General features: G+C 44.4%; 1 long non-coding RNA gene across 2 annotated transcripts in view; it reads left to right on the plus strand.

The window, feature by feature from the left end:
• The window catches only part of LOC309515583, a 109144-nt gene that overhangs the window by 87787 nt on the left and 8148 nt on the right, over nucleotides 1-13209 (plus strand). For both annotated transcript variants that reach the window (XR_014212525.1, XR_014212526.1), the window contains one exon: nucleotides 12382-12551. This is a non-coding gene — a long non-coding RNA (uncharacterized lncRNA). The remainder of the gene's footprint in view (nucleotides 1-12381; nucleotides 12552-13209) is intronic.

Raw genomic sequence — 13209 nt, forward strand, 5'->3', positions numbered from 1 at the left:
GGTTTGGTTCTACTATTAGAAATACATAGACCAATAATTGTGAAATTATTGTGAGGTTTAATAAGTTAATTGTTTATATTTGGACAACTTTTCTGCTGTACTTTATTGGAAGGAGAAAAAAAATCATTTCCTTAATAACAATTTAAACAATTTATTTAACAAAAATAATAGCATATGTATCCATGCTTGTTAGCTGATGTTTTTAAACATTTTTTTTATATATAAAAAAACTTAGACTGAGTTTTAGCACAGGTGAAAAACTTAAAACAAATCCTTATTTCCTGATGAATAGCCATTGGACTCTAATGTAACTTAAATAGGAAACTATCTTTAGAAAGAAGTTTCCTCTAAAAAGCATTTTTTTAAAAAAAATATCCAATTTAAATGGAAAAAAATCTGATTTAAATTTTTAAAAAATTATTATGGGACTTGAAGTCCAGTATCATCTGTAGGGCCACATATTCCGCAGCCCTGATTCTAGACTCTGAGGAAGCTGACAAGGAACTTGGCTACATTAGTAAAAAAAACCAGTGTTTTGAATGTGTTACAAACATGAAACACCAGATGGCGGTGGAGAGCATAAAACTTTTCTATGTTATTTTACATAGCGTTTTTTCTTTCTTTTGTTACAATGTTTAATTTCTTACTTATAGCATGTATTTCCCTGTGTGTAGATCCACCCAAGACCAACCTTGACAGCAGCAATTACTTTTTTTTAAGACGAAGGGCACAAAAGGTCACAGTGCCAATTGTTTGCATCTTGTGTCCATCCCACATGCCTGATGTGGTAACTGATCCACAGCCACCATATATACAACATGCATTCTTGTTTTAGTTCCTGATTTAGAAGAGGATGCTACTTAGATGCCTGTTTCTTCCTGTGAATCACCTCCACTGGCAGCAATCAAAATAGCTCATTTTGTGGAATTTGTATATCCTATCCCAACAGCACAGAGCAGCCTATGCCAACCTCTGGCGCCCAACCATGGCTGGGGCTAGAGTTGCAGTCCAAAACATTTGGAGGGCACCGGGTTGGCAATGGCTGGCATAAAATAAGTGGCACAACGGTGGCTTGTTACATGTGCACATTGCCACTTAATGAGGGTGAAAGAGTAGAGCGCAAAATATGGTCTGAAGCTCAACATCAAAAAAACGAAGATCATGGCCACTGGGCCCATCACCTCCTGGCAAATAGAAGGGGAAGAAACGGAGGCAGTGAGAGATTTTACTTTCTTGGGCTCCATGATCACCGCAGATGGTGACAGCAGCCACAAAATTAAAAGACGCCTGCTTCTTGGGAGAAAAGCAATGACAAAGGTCCTTATAGTTAAAGCTATGGTTTTCCCAGTAGTGATGTATGGAAGTGAGAAGGCTGATCGCCGAAGAATTGGTGCTTTTGAATTATGGTGCTGGAGGAGACTCTTGAGAGTCCCGTGGACTGCAAGAAGATCAAACGCATCCCTTCTTAAGGAAATTAGCCCTGAGTGCTCACTGGAAGGACAGATCGTGAAGCTGAGACTCCAATACTTTGGCTACCTCATGAGAAGAGAAGACTCCCTGGAAAAGACCCTGATGTTGGGAAGGATGGAGGGCACAAGGAGAAGGGGACGACAGAGGACGAGATGGTTGGGCAGTGTTTTCAAAGCTACTAACATGAGTTTGACCAAATTGCGGGAGGCAGTGGAAGACAGGAGTGCTTGGCGTGCTCTGGTCCATGGGGTCACGAAGAGTCAGACATGACTAAACAACAACAAACCACTTCAGGGCACAGAAAAGTCCATCCCTGTCCTCCCCATGTGTGGTTTGAGCAGCAACACATCAAACAGTAATATCTTATTAAAACAACTACAGCATACCTATGTCGAATTGTATATGTGAACACAAATTGAAAACCTAGCATTGAAAACGCACTGAGTGTGCACTAAAGAGGAGTAAAAAAAAAAAGGAGTATGGAAACAGCCTAAATCTTCTTTAAGTAAAGGAGGCACTGGTGGATCATATCCTTTTGCTGGCGGAATGGCATCAGAAGTTGCATTAAAGTTTTAAAAGTTGTTTTGCATAAGCAAAGGAAAAAGCCCAAATCTAGATGGGAAAGCTAGAAATATAAAAGCATAGCCTACTGGTTTAATTGCATCACAACAGCAGCGCCATTTAACAGAGTGGCTTCCCGCGAAGTTACAAGTGAGATAAGGGGCGAACAATATTTTTACAAGTGAATTATGAGCAATAAGGATGATCCAATAAAGGCATATGAGTGTGATTTCTTAATGCACTATGTCTGCAATAATCAGCCTCCGTGCAGCAGCAATGAGGCAAACGTACTTCAAAGCACCATTAGATTATTGAATGCGCACAGTGGGCTTGCAAGTGCATTTACAGCTCATCAAATTAAGGCCCCCCCAAAAGGACAAATGGAGAGAATCAAGGCTGCAAAGCATCTCATTTGCAGGGGTGCAAAGCCCAAAATGATATGATTAAAAATGTATCTATATGCTTTTAAGGAAATGACATTGATCCCTGAAGGAGTAAATAGTAAAGATACCCCGCCGCCCTTGTTATTGCAAGCTTGGGTAGACGGAGATTGTGTGTGTGTGTAACCTCAGAACGATATCTGAAAGAAACCGTCACATGGAAAGGTTCTCCTATGGCACCTCTGTGTGTGATGGCAGCAATAGGAAGTAGCTCCTATTGGGCCGATTGTTTCAATAAAACATTTAGGGGGGGCACAAAGTTCATGGGCATTCCCATTCAATTTATTTTGCGTGCACCATGTTTTGCGATTTGATTATGTACGGCGAGGGGCTTACCTGCTCCCCCAATATTTCTTTGTTAAACTTTTATTTATGCAATTTTAACAGCTTTTATACAGGACGCGGGTGGCGCTTTGGGTTAAACCACAGAGCCTAGGACTTGCTGATCAGAAGGTCAGCGGTTCGAATCCCCGCGACAGGGTGAGCTCGCGTTGCTCGGTCCCTGCTCCTGCCGACCTAACAGTTCGAAAGCACGTCAAAGTGCAAGTAGATAAATAGGTGCCACTCCGGCGGGAAGGTAAACGGCGTTTCCGTGCGCTGCTCTGGTTCGCCAGAAGCGGCTTAGTCATGCTGGCCACATGACCCGGAAGCTGTACGCCGGCTCCCTCAGCCAATAAAGCGAGATGAGCGCCGCAACCCCAGAGTCGGCCACGACTGGACCTAATGGTCAGGGGTCCCTTTACCTTTACCTTTAACAGCTTTTATGCGCACATCATACAGTATCCATCACTTCTCTCTTTTGCTAAGACTTCCCAGGTCCACCTCTCTGCTGCATTCTAGGGAAATCTTGATCTGCATATCCAGAATTGTCAAGGGGAATGAGAGACTCTCCTATGAAGAAAGGTTGCAACACTAGGGACTTTTTAGTTTAGAGAAAAGGCAAGCAAGAGGGGACAGGATCAAAGTTTATAAACTTATGCAAGGCTTGGAGAAAGTGGAAGATGAACAGGGATATAAGTAATACTGTTGACTGCTAAGGAGACAACCTGGCATCGCCTTTTGGCAGTGGCGGAGCGTGGGTTGTCAGCACCCAGGGCAAGGCAAGTAATTTGCGCCCCCTCTGCCCTAGGGGCAGAGAGCTGCGAGTGCGAGCACGCCCCCCCCATATGTTGCGCCCGGTGCGGCCGGCCCCCCTGCCCCCCCCCACGCTACGCCACTGCCTTTTGGAATTCCTATGCATTTAGGAGGTTGGGGTTCATTATTTATTTATTTTTTAAAAAAGAGTGTGTTGGTTAATGGAGGAACATTAAATGGGCATTAAGGCCCTTGTGGAAAGGCTTGTGGGTGGCAAAAGGGAATCAAGCTGGATTGATGTAACGTTACCAGACACCCAGTGGCGTAGCGTGGGGGGTGCCAGGGGGGCCGGCCGCACCGGGCGCAACATCTGGGGGGGGCGCTCGCTGCCTCCGGAGTTGCCGAAGAGCCGCGGGTGCAGGCTGTAGCGGAGCCGCATGATTCGCGGAACCGACGAGCTGTGCACGCGTCCAGGCTGAAGGCGCCCGGCAGGCAGCGGCTCTCAGCGCTCGCCGCGGAGGACGCGCCAGGCAGCCCCTCCTCACAGCCCCGCCTCCGCCGGTGCTGCTGCAGCTGCTGGGCCGTTGCATTTTCCTCGCCTCTCTGCCCCCCTCCTCCTCCGGGCAAGCGGCGTCGTTTGGGCGGCAGCGCCAGCGGCAACTCACAGGTTAGGGGTTGGGGGGGCGCAAATTACTTGCCTTGCCCTGGGTTAGGGGGCGCAAATTACTTGCGTTGCCCCGGGTGCTGACAACTCACGCTACGCCGCTGCAGACACCCCCATTTCCCGGGGACAGTCTCCGGATTTACAAATCAGCCCCCTGACAAAATCCATCTGTTTAGTCGGAAGTTGAAAAAGTGTCCTCGGATTCATTGAAACAAAATCTGGTAACCTTAGGCTGACCTCTTCCTCTGGACTGTTGGAGGTAGAATCTAGAGAGAACTGGTGGCAGGGGGGCCTAGAAGGTCAATCTGTGATGCAGGAGAGCCTGAATGGTTCAAGTGTGGGGGGGGGGGGAGGTAAAAGGCAAAGGACCCCGGGACGGTTAAGTCCAGTCAAAGGCGACTATGGGGTTGCAGCACTCATCTCGTTTTCAGGCTGAGGGAGCTGGCATTTGACCACAGGCAGCTTTCAGGGTCATGTGGCCAGCAGGACTAAACCGCTTTTCCTGTTCTAAACAACACATGAAGGAAAGACCAGGGAACATCTTGATTAGCTGGCTGTCCTAGTCTCTCTCAGCACCGCTGTAGGAATTAGAACTACTCCATTTACACTGCTCTTAGCTAATGTATGTGTGCCAGGTTCCTTCAACATAACTGGGCACTTTGCAACTCCATTTTCTTTGACGTTCAACTTCTTATTTCGCCGCCTCTGTAACAGAGACTTCACAAACCTTCAAAGACAAGGTAGCTAGGACAACTATAGCAGGAAAGAGTTGATCATCTATAATGGATGGTGGACTGTTCTGTTTCAGGATAAACTCCCTATGATAATACCGAGCAACAGGTATTGCAGCTGAACCGTGAATGGCATTATTATCGTAGGTCAATATAAAGATGTTGCCTTTGGAATCGATAAATATGTTGCCTCTAATCTCATTTTGAGATCTGAAGATGCAGCCATTGTCTACAAGGGGCATTTCTGGCTGATCTGTTCTTCTGTGCTCCAGCTGAACCCCAAAGGAGATTTTAAGAAATGGGACAAGAATATCAGCCACACCAGTGGCTTATTCTTTTAATATGTGCTGAGCTAACTGAACCCAAAGCCCCGGCTTTAACCGCATACATGCATGTCTACAGATTAATAGCGCCATCTGCTGGAAGGAAGCCAACACTTCCTGCGTATGTGCTAACTTGGAAACAACAGAGAAAATAAAGCAGAGTTTAGTAACTGGTCCTAACTCTATTCCTTATCCAAAGGATAGAGAAGGAGTGCTCACATGGAAAGAATGCTCAAGTGAGAAATAAGCTGATCAGCAAATACATTCAAATAATCTTAATAGCACTTTTCATGAAATTAAAAGCATATTTCTGCTCTGTGCACAAACATGATAGGCATTGAGGATGCTGCCATTCACTGAAACAAGATGAAGGTCAAAGTGCTTAAAAGTGACAGATAAACAACACATAACACACAATTGCAATTTAATGAGGCAACTTGGCACACTTCTTCATAAACGCATCTGAAATTCATTGGAATTTAGTTCAGTCTGAACACGGACACCCCACGCAGCTTGCATCCTGGCTGAGGAATGGTAAACACAAGTAATAAATGATAAGGAGTCACATTCTGTCACTCTCAACCATCAATTAAATACTGAATAGATGCTGTCCTGCAGAGGCAAAGGACTGCCAGCTGTCTTGGCCAATGCCAGTTTCCATTAAAAAACTGTTACTGAAGGAGCTTGTCAAACCAGGGCATCACACATGAATCAGGGCTAACAGGCTTACATTGTGAGGGGGACCCCCCCCACTTTGTAGAAGGGATCCCAGTCCAGCTGCCCCCCCTATCCACTGCTCATAGGCACTAAATGCATGGCCATTCAAGATTCAGCTCAGTATCATACCACTTTAAACTTTCATAGAACCCCCAAGGAATCCTGGGAAGTGTAGTTTTTTACAGGTGCTGGTCCTTGTTAGGGCCCAACTAGGGAACACGGGTGACGTTATGGTCTAAACCACTGAGCCTCTTGGGCTTGCCGATCGGAAGGTCGGCGGTTCAAATCCCTGCGATGGGGTGAGCTCCCGTTGCTCTGTCCCAGCTCCTGCCAACCTAGCAGTTTGAAAGCACACCAGTGGAAGTAGATAAATAGGTACAGCTGTGGCGGGAAGGTAAATGGCATTTCCATGCGCTCTGGCATTCATCACAGTCCTCCGTGCATCAGTAGCGGTTTAGCCATGCTGGTCACATGAACCGGAAAGCTGTCTGTGGACAAATGCTGGGTCCCTTGGCCTGAAAAGCGAGATGAGCACCGGAACCCCAGAGTCAAATTCGAATGACTTAACCGTTTAGGGGTCCTTTACCTTTTTACCGGGGGGAGGTACTATTCCTCTCACAGAGATACAGTCGCCAGTGTTTCCTGGGAAGAGGGACTGGTTGCTAAACCACACAGGGAACAAGCCCTGTAACAAACTACAATTCACAGGATTAATTTTTTTTTGGGGGGGGGAGCCATGACTGTTTAAAATGGGATGATACTGCTTTAAATGTACAATGTGGATGGAATCAAAGTTCCAACGACACTTAACAGGACAGATTAAAATATACAGATGTGATTTATGCAGATTTATCGCCACTAAGCAGCTTCCTAGGCCAAAAGCATTTTTAAATACACACCGTCCGGAGTGTCTGTGGGCTGTTGTCACTGTTATGGTGCAAGGGAAATAGTTCTGTACCGAGATGTGCTGATGACATCGGCTAGAGAAATTTGTAGCTTGACTCTGAAGTTGATATGGTCTGGGAACTGTACCAGTTCAGAATGGGGGTAATTTTAAGGACATCCTTCAAATTGACATTATTTGCCTGTTGTTGTTGTTTACATTTTTTGGTCTGTTGTGTGAATGGTGTTATTTGAACTTTAGGCCTTTTGCTGATTACATTTGATGCCCTCTTAAATGTGTTGTGGGAGGGGGTGGGGAGGGTTTTTGTTTTGTTTTGTTCGTGTTTTTATTATGTATTTGGGGGGGATTGGTCTTGTATTATTATGTTATGAACTGCCCTGATGGAGCGTGGTCTACAACAACAACAACAACAACAACAACAACAACAACACATAAATACATAAATAAATAAATTCATTACTTGTCATCTTCTGATGAAGGACAGTTAACAATATTTTAAATAAATAAAGGCATAAATAATTTTTAGGGCCCATTACAACCACAAGCAACAACAACAACAACAACATATTATTATTTATACCTCACCCATCTGGGTGGCTCCCAACAGAATATTAAAAACATGATAAAACATCAGACATTAAAAACTTCCCTAAACAAGGTTGCCTTCAGATGTCTTCTAAAAGTCAAATAGTTGTTTATTTCCTTGACATCTGATAGGAGGGCATTCCACAGGGCGGGCGCCTCTGCCGAGAAGGCCCTCTGCCTGGTTCCCTGTAACCTCACTTCTCGCAGTGAGGGAACCGCCAGAAGGCCCTCGGAGCTGGACCTCAGTGTCCAGGCTGAACGATGGGGGGGGGGGAGTCGCTCCTTCAGGTGTACTGGGCCGAGGCCATTTACTAATTGGAGTAGGGTAATATCCATGTTATTTCACATCTAAAACCGTATTGAATTCTCTGTAGAAATCAGGGTCTACTTCATCCTAGCTATCAAAGCTCACCTTGCCATGGAAAACCAGTTTTAAGAATCTACTGACAGCAGTTACTAGATCGGTACCTGGCAGAGCTGTCTGGAATGTGCTGTTCCTCAGCTCAACTGCTGCTCTCTCAAATACTAATCAGACATAATGTTAACGGCATCTATGATTGGCATTATTCTTCTAAGTACTTGTGGCACCACTTGCTGCTCAAATGATTCATCTTCGCTTGAGAGGAGGGCAATGGGCCAGGAGACAGTACAGATGTCTCTGAGCAGAAAATGGCAGATAAGGAATTGCTTTAAGGGTTATATGAGCTATTGTTACGAAGCAAACAATAATCACAGAATAGTAGGGTTGGAAGGGACTGTGAGGGTGATCTAGTCCCACCCGCTGCAATGTGGGAATCTTCTGCCCAATGTGGGGTTAGAATACACAGCCCACAGATTAAGAGTCTCGTGCTCTACAGACTGAGCCATCTGGTGTGGTATTCTAAATTCAGCAAATTCAGTTGAAAGGATCACTTTAAGAAAAATAGTTTAAAAAACAACAACAAACCAACAGCTATAAACTTCCAGAGGACAAGAGACTTCCTGCTGGATTTTAACAAAGGTTCATTTACTTCAGAATCCTGTTCTTCACAGCAGTGACCAAAACACTTCCCAAAAGTCCATGTGCAGGGCATGAAGAAAGGATGCACGAGAAATTAGATTTACGTAAATTCCAGGGTGACCCAACCCAATTCACATCTCCTCTAGGCAGATGTGTAAATTGGAACATAATTTCACACTTCTCCAAATTTAAAAAACATATTATAAAACTGCAAAAGTGCCAATATGTAACATGCAGATGAAGCATTTCATGAGACCAGATATGGGACTGAGAAACCGATCACTGCTGTAGTTATATAATATGTACAGGCTTCCAAATGATAGTATTGTTTTGGATGTAGCCCTTAACTCCTGGGATCCAGAAAGTACCTTAGGGAAGCTGGCTAGCTCATTCTGTGATTTCTGGCAGAGCAAGGCTAAAAGATAAGGCTGTGTTGCAATCTGCTATAACTCCCTAGACATCATTTCACAAAGGCACTCTACACTAACAAACACATTTCATTAAATATTATCCAAAAATAACTATTTGGCTAGCTAGCGGTTCAAATCCCTAAATATCTAGCAAAGCATTTCTGGACCTGCATTGGGCACTTCCAGCAATTCAATCAAAAGGGTCTAGTGTCATGGAAAGAATCACAGAATAGTCCTTTGTTCTCTCGACCTTGCAGGGCTTGCCCATACTAGCAGAGAGTTTCGAAGATGCTGCGATTGGGTGGAGCTAGACTGACAAATTTCTACCCATCACGGATATTGTTCAATGGTATTGGAAGCCTTGGAAGAGGGGAAGAACGGTGACCTTGCTGCACCGTTTATAATCAAGTGATATCGCAAGGCTGATGGTCGCAGCAAGTTCTCCATCAGCAGTGGGCAGCCTTTGGCTTTCCAGATGTTCGTGAACCTCCCATCGGTCCCAGCAAGAATGGCCAATGGGCAGGGATCGAGCTGTAGTCTAGCAACATCTGGGAAGCCAAAGGTCCCCCATATGACTCTGTTAGAGAAAGGTTAAGCTCTCAGCATTTTAATCTCTTTGCCAGATGTATTCAGGAAATCCAGTGTCTCAGATAAGGATCCAAGGTCCTGATTCTGTGACACACCCCTTAATAATAGGTTGTAGTGCTGGGCAAAACCTTCCCCCTTCCTGGATTGGATTTGGACTTGGGCTTGGTTAATCTTGAACCCAAATTAGACTCCGTTGTGCTTCTGATGACATATCATGGGGAGCAAGAGAGAGTTTGGATCTTCTGCGATGCCTCATGAGTTCTCCCTCTGACCTGGCTGCAGTGCCACTGCTTCAGCAGAAATGGAGATAGCTGCAAGGAGGGACGCAGAAGACACCCTCCTTCTCCCTCCTTGGTCCTTGGAAGTTAGAATTCTACTGAGGAAGCTTCCCAGGTGTCAGGGAGGGCAGAAGAGGGTCGGGCTGGGCAGTATATTGTCCAAAACTGTTTTGAAGTCCATATTGCTTTCATAATTTTTGACCTGGCAATATATCGCAAATCGTGATGTGTGTTAGGGTTGAGTGATGTCTGGCTTTCAACATTGTGATATATATATATTACCAACTAAACATTGTGTGTCTGAAATAAGGTTGTTACTATGTAGAGGCTAATGGGATAATGTCCTGGCAACTGCTACTTAGGGGCCTAAAACTGATAAAAAAATTTTTACTTACCTTTAACATGTTGTTACAACTGTTATTTTACGATACAGAGCAACAGGGATGGAAGGAATCAGGAGAGAAGCAATGATTGGCTTCACCACCACCCCCACACACACATTACAATTTTTTACATAGCACACACACTCACACACACATCATGATTTGCGATATATTGTCATGTTGAATATTATGAAATCAAACTGATTTTTGACAATGTATCAAAACATTGCCCAGCTCGTGTGTGTGTGTGTGTTATGCTAAAAAGATGATGTGAGGATAACTGTGAAGCCAGCCAATGCATCTACATACAGTGGTGCCTCGCAAGACGAAATTAATTCGTTCCGCGAGTTTTTTCGTCTGGCGAACTTTTCGTCTTGCGAAGCACGGTGTCGGAAAAGTTTTGGAAAAGCTTCAAAAATCACCAAAAAAACTCAAAAAAGGCTACCACACTGCGTTCTATGAGTTGCTCCTCAAAGTCAAGTCGCAACTGTATTAACGGTCTTAAGAAAAAGGAAACAAACTTGCAAGACGTTTTCATCTTGCGAAGCAGCTCAAAAACCACAAAACCCTTTTGTCTAGCGAGTTTTTCGTCTTGCGAGGCATTCGTCTTGCGGGGCACCACTGTAGCTCCATCCTTATTTTAGGCATTGTGATATATCGGTATATCACAATATTTAATGGGTGATATTATATCACAATGTTGAAAACCAAATATCGCTCAGCCCTGTCCGTGCTAACATGAGTGGGTAGAAGCAGGGAGTTAGGGGGTCACTAGTTCAGAATGCTGGTGGGCTTTATAAGCATGCAAAATTCATATTAAACCAGATCCCCACTTGCACGTAGCCATGTGACCCTGACAGAGGAAACTTTCGTGCCTGTAGCTAAAAACCCAAGACAGTGCTGTAACATTTGCCTGCAGCTCCCTTGAGGCCCAGCTAAATTTCAGTTCCCGTCCATATCCGTAACTCTAACAAGACAAACACTATGGCTCAAGCATCCCCAGAAACAGTATAACTGCTTAATGTATATAAAAATAAATCAAAGCACTTAACGGGTGTGTATGCAGCATAAGCACAGCATAAGAACAGATAATTTTAAGTTGAGGAAAAGAAACTATATTGAAAGGAAAGAGGAGATGGTCTTTAGAAAAGAATCGGGCTGTTTTTTATGGAGTTCATGTCCAAGTAGCACAGCAGGAAATCGATTTTCATTGTTACTAAGTGCTTTTCTTCTAGGGGGAAAAGGTGTCGGTACTGCGTACTCTTGAGTACCCCTCAGAAAAAAAAGCAATGTTGTTTCGCTTGGGTTTGTGTGTAATGGTATACACAATCTGTTTTATTGTCGCTAGAGCGCGAGACTCTTAATCTCAGAGTCATGGGCTTGAACCCACATTGGGCAAAAAGATTCCTGCATAAAATAAAATAATAATAATAATAATAATAATAATAATAATAATAATAATTATTATTTATACCCCGCCCATCTGGCTGGGTTTCCCCATCCACTCAGGGCGGCTTCCAACAAAGCACTAAAATACAATAACCTATTAAACATTAAAAGCTTCCCTAAACATTATAGGCAGTGGCGTGTGGTCATTGGATTAAGGGGACTAGGCTGGTCCCCTTAATGTTCCCCTGGGGCTTCCTTCTCAAAGCCCGGAAAGCTTCTGCCCGGCTTAGGGAGGAAGGTGCGAGGCTCTGATGGGTCCAAGATCCATCCTGCCATCTTGCCAAAGCCCATCTGGCTTTTGGAAGGTGGCAGGTCGGAGCCCTGGCACCTCCTTCGCAAAGCCTGGGAAGCTTCTGCCTGGCTTAGGGTGGGAGGCGCAATGCTCACATGCGCAATGTCAAATGTCACACTCATGACATTGACCCCCCCACGCCCCTTGCAAGCTAGAGCCTCTGTCCCTAACTGTTCCCCTTTGAAAAATTTAACTGTGCGCCACTGATAGCTGGGGGTCCGACTTCCAACTCTACAATTCTAAATCTTCTGTATACATTAAGAAAGGAATAATGGGGTGATATAGAGCTGTAGTGAGGAACCTCAAGCTAAGTGCCTTTTCCCGTTCTTTCCATCTAGCCTTCAAGATCACCAGGGTGGAATCTATACACATATTTAAAAAAAAAAATGTGAAAATGCTCTATTTTAAAACGTTTTGTAAAAATACATTGAAATTTGCATAGCTCACTTTCACCATCTAGTGTCACATTTGTATATTGCACTCACAACACATTTTAAATGTTTAATTTGCAGCTGTGTAGCTGAGTCCCAGGCCACAGCCCCTCATCATCCTGGAATCGTTTTGACTGGCTGAAGATCATCCTTGAACTGACGTAATGAATGCCTCTTGCTTCCTCGGACGAAGGGTGGAGGTGTGTGTGTGTGTGTTGAGAAACCTCTGGAATGCAGCCTGCTCTTCAAAGGTAAGTGTGACATCCACGTCTCTGCTCATGTTTGCCTTGCGTCCGTCCCCCCATTGCAGCCCCCCATTGCCTGTGGTTAAGTATAAATGAAAAAGCGTGTCCTTGGGGTAGACTGAGGGACAAAAAAGTAAACGCATAAATATAAAGAGGGAAGATGTCTATGACTTGCCCTAGCTCCAGCAAAAGGATAAATGCTGAACTTTCAAATGGGGTGAACGACAGCTTTCGCAAACCACGAATGCACAAAAAGATGGGAGAATCTGCATAGCCAACTTAAGTTTTAGTCCACGGAATAATTGTAGAGCCTGGGCAAATTTTAGTGTGACTTAGGTTGTTTTCCTTTACTGATTTACTTGGAAGCGTCCCACTGAACCTAGTGGGATTTACTTCCAAACAAACTTGACATAACCAACACTTTGATTGATTAGTCTGCCAATTAAAAGAGCAGTTCTGTGCCTGCTAGGAGAGCGACTGGGTTCTGTGGACCTCCCTCTTCACTGACTAAGAGGGAAGTCTGTCCCCAGAGGTCTCTGTGGTGCTCTAGTCAGAAACAGAGCCTTTTAGGGAGCTTGCAGTTCCTCTTTCAAAATTACCCCCAGATTATAATAATTTCTGTGTATTTCAGGGCCTTTTGAGCTATGTTATAATAGCGTAATTA

This window comes from Podarcis vaucheri (assembly GCF_965113315.1).
Source record: "Podarcis vaucheri genome assembly, chromosome: 12".
Taxonomy (NCBI): domain Eukaryota; kingdom Metazoa; phylum Chordata; class Lepidosauria; order Squamata; family Lacertidae; genus Podarcis; species Podarcis vaucheri.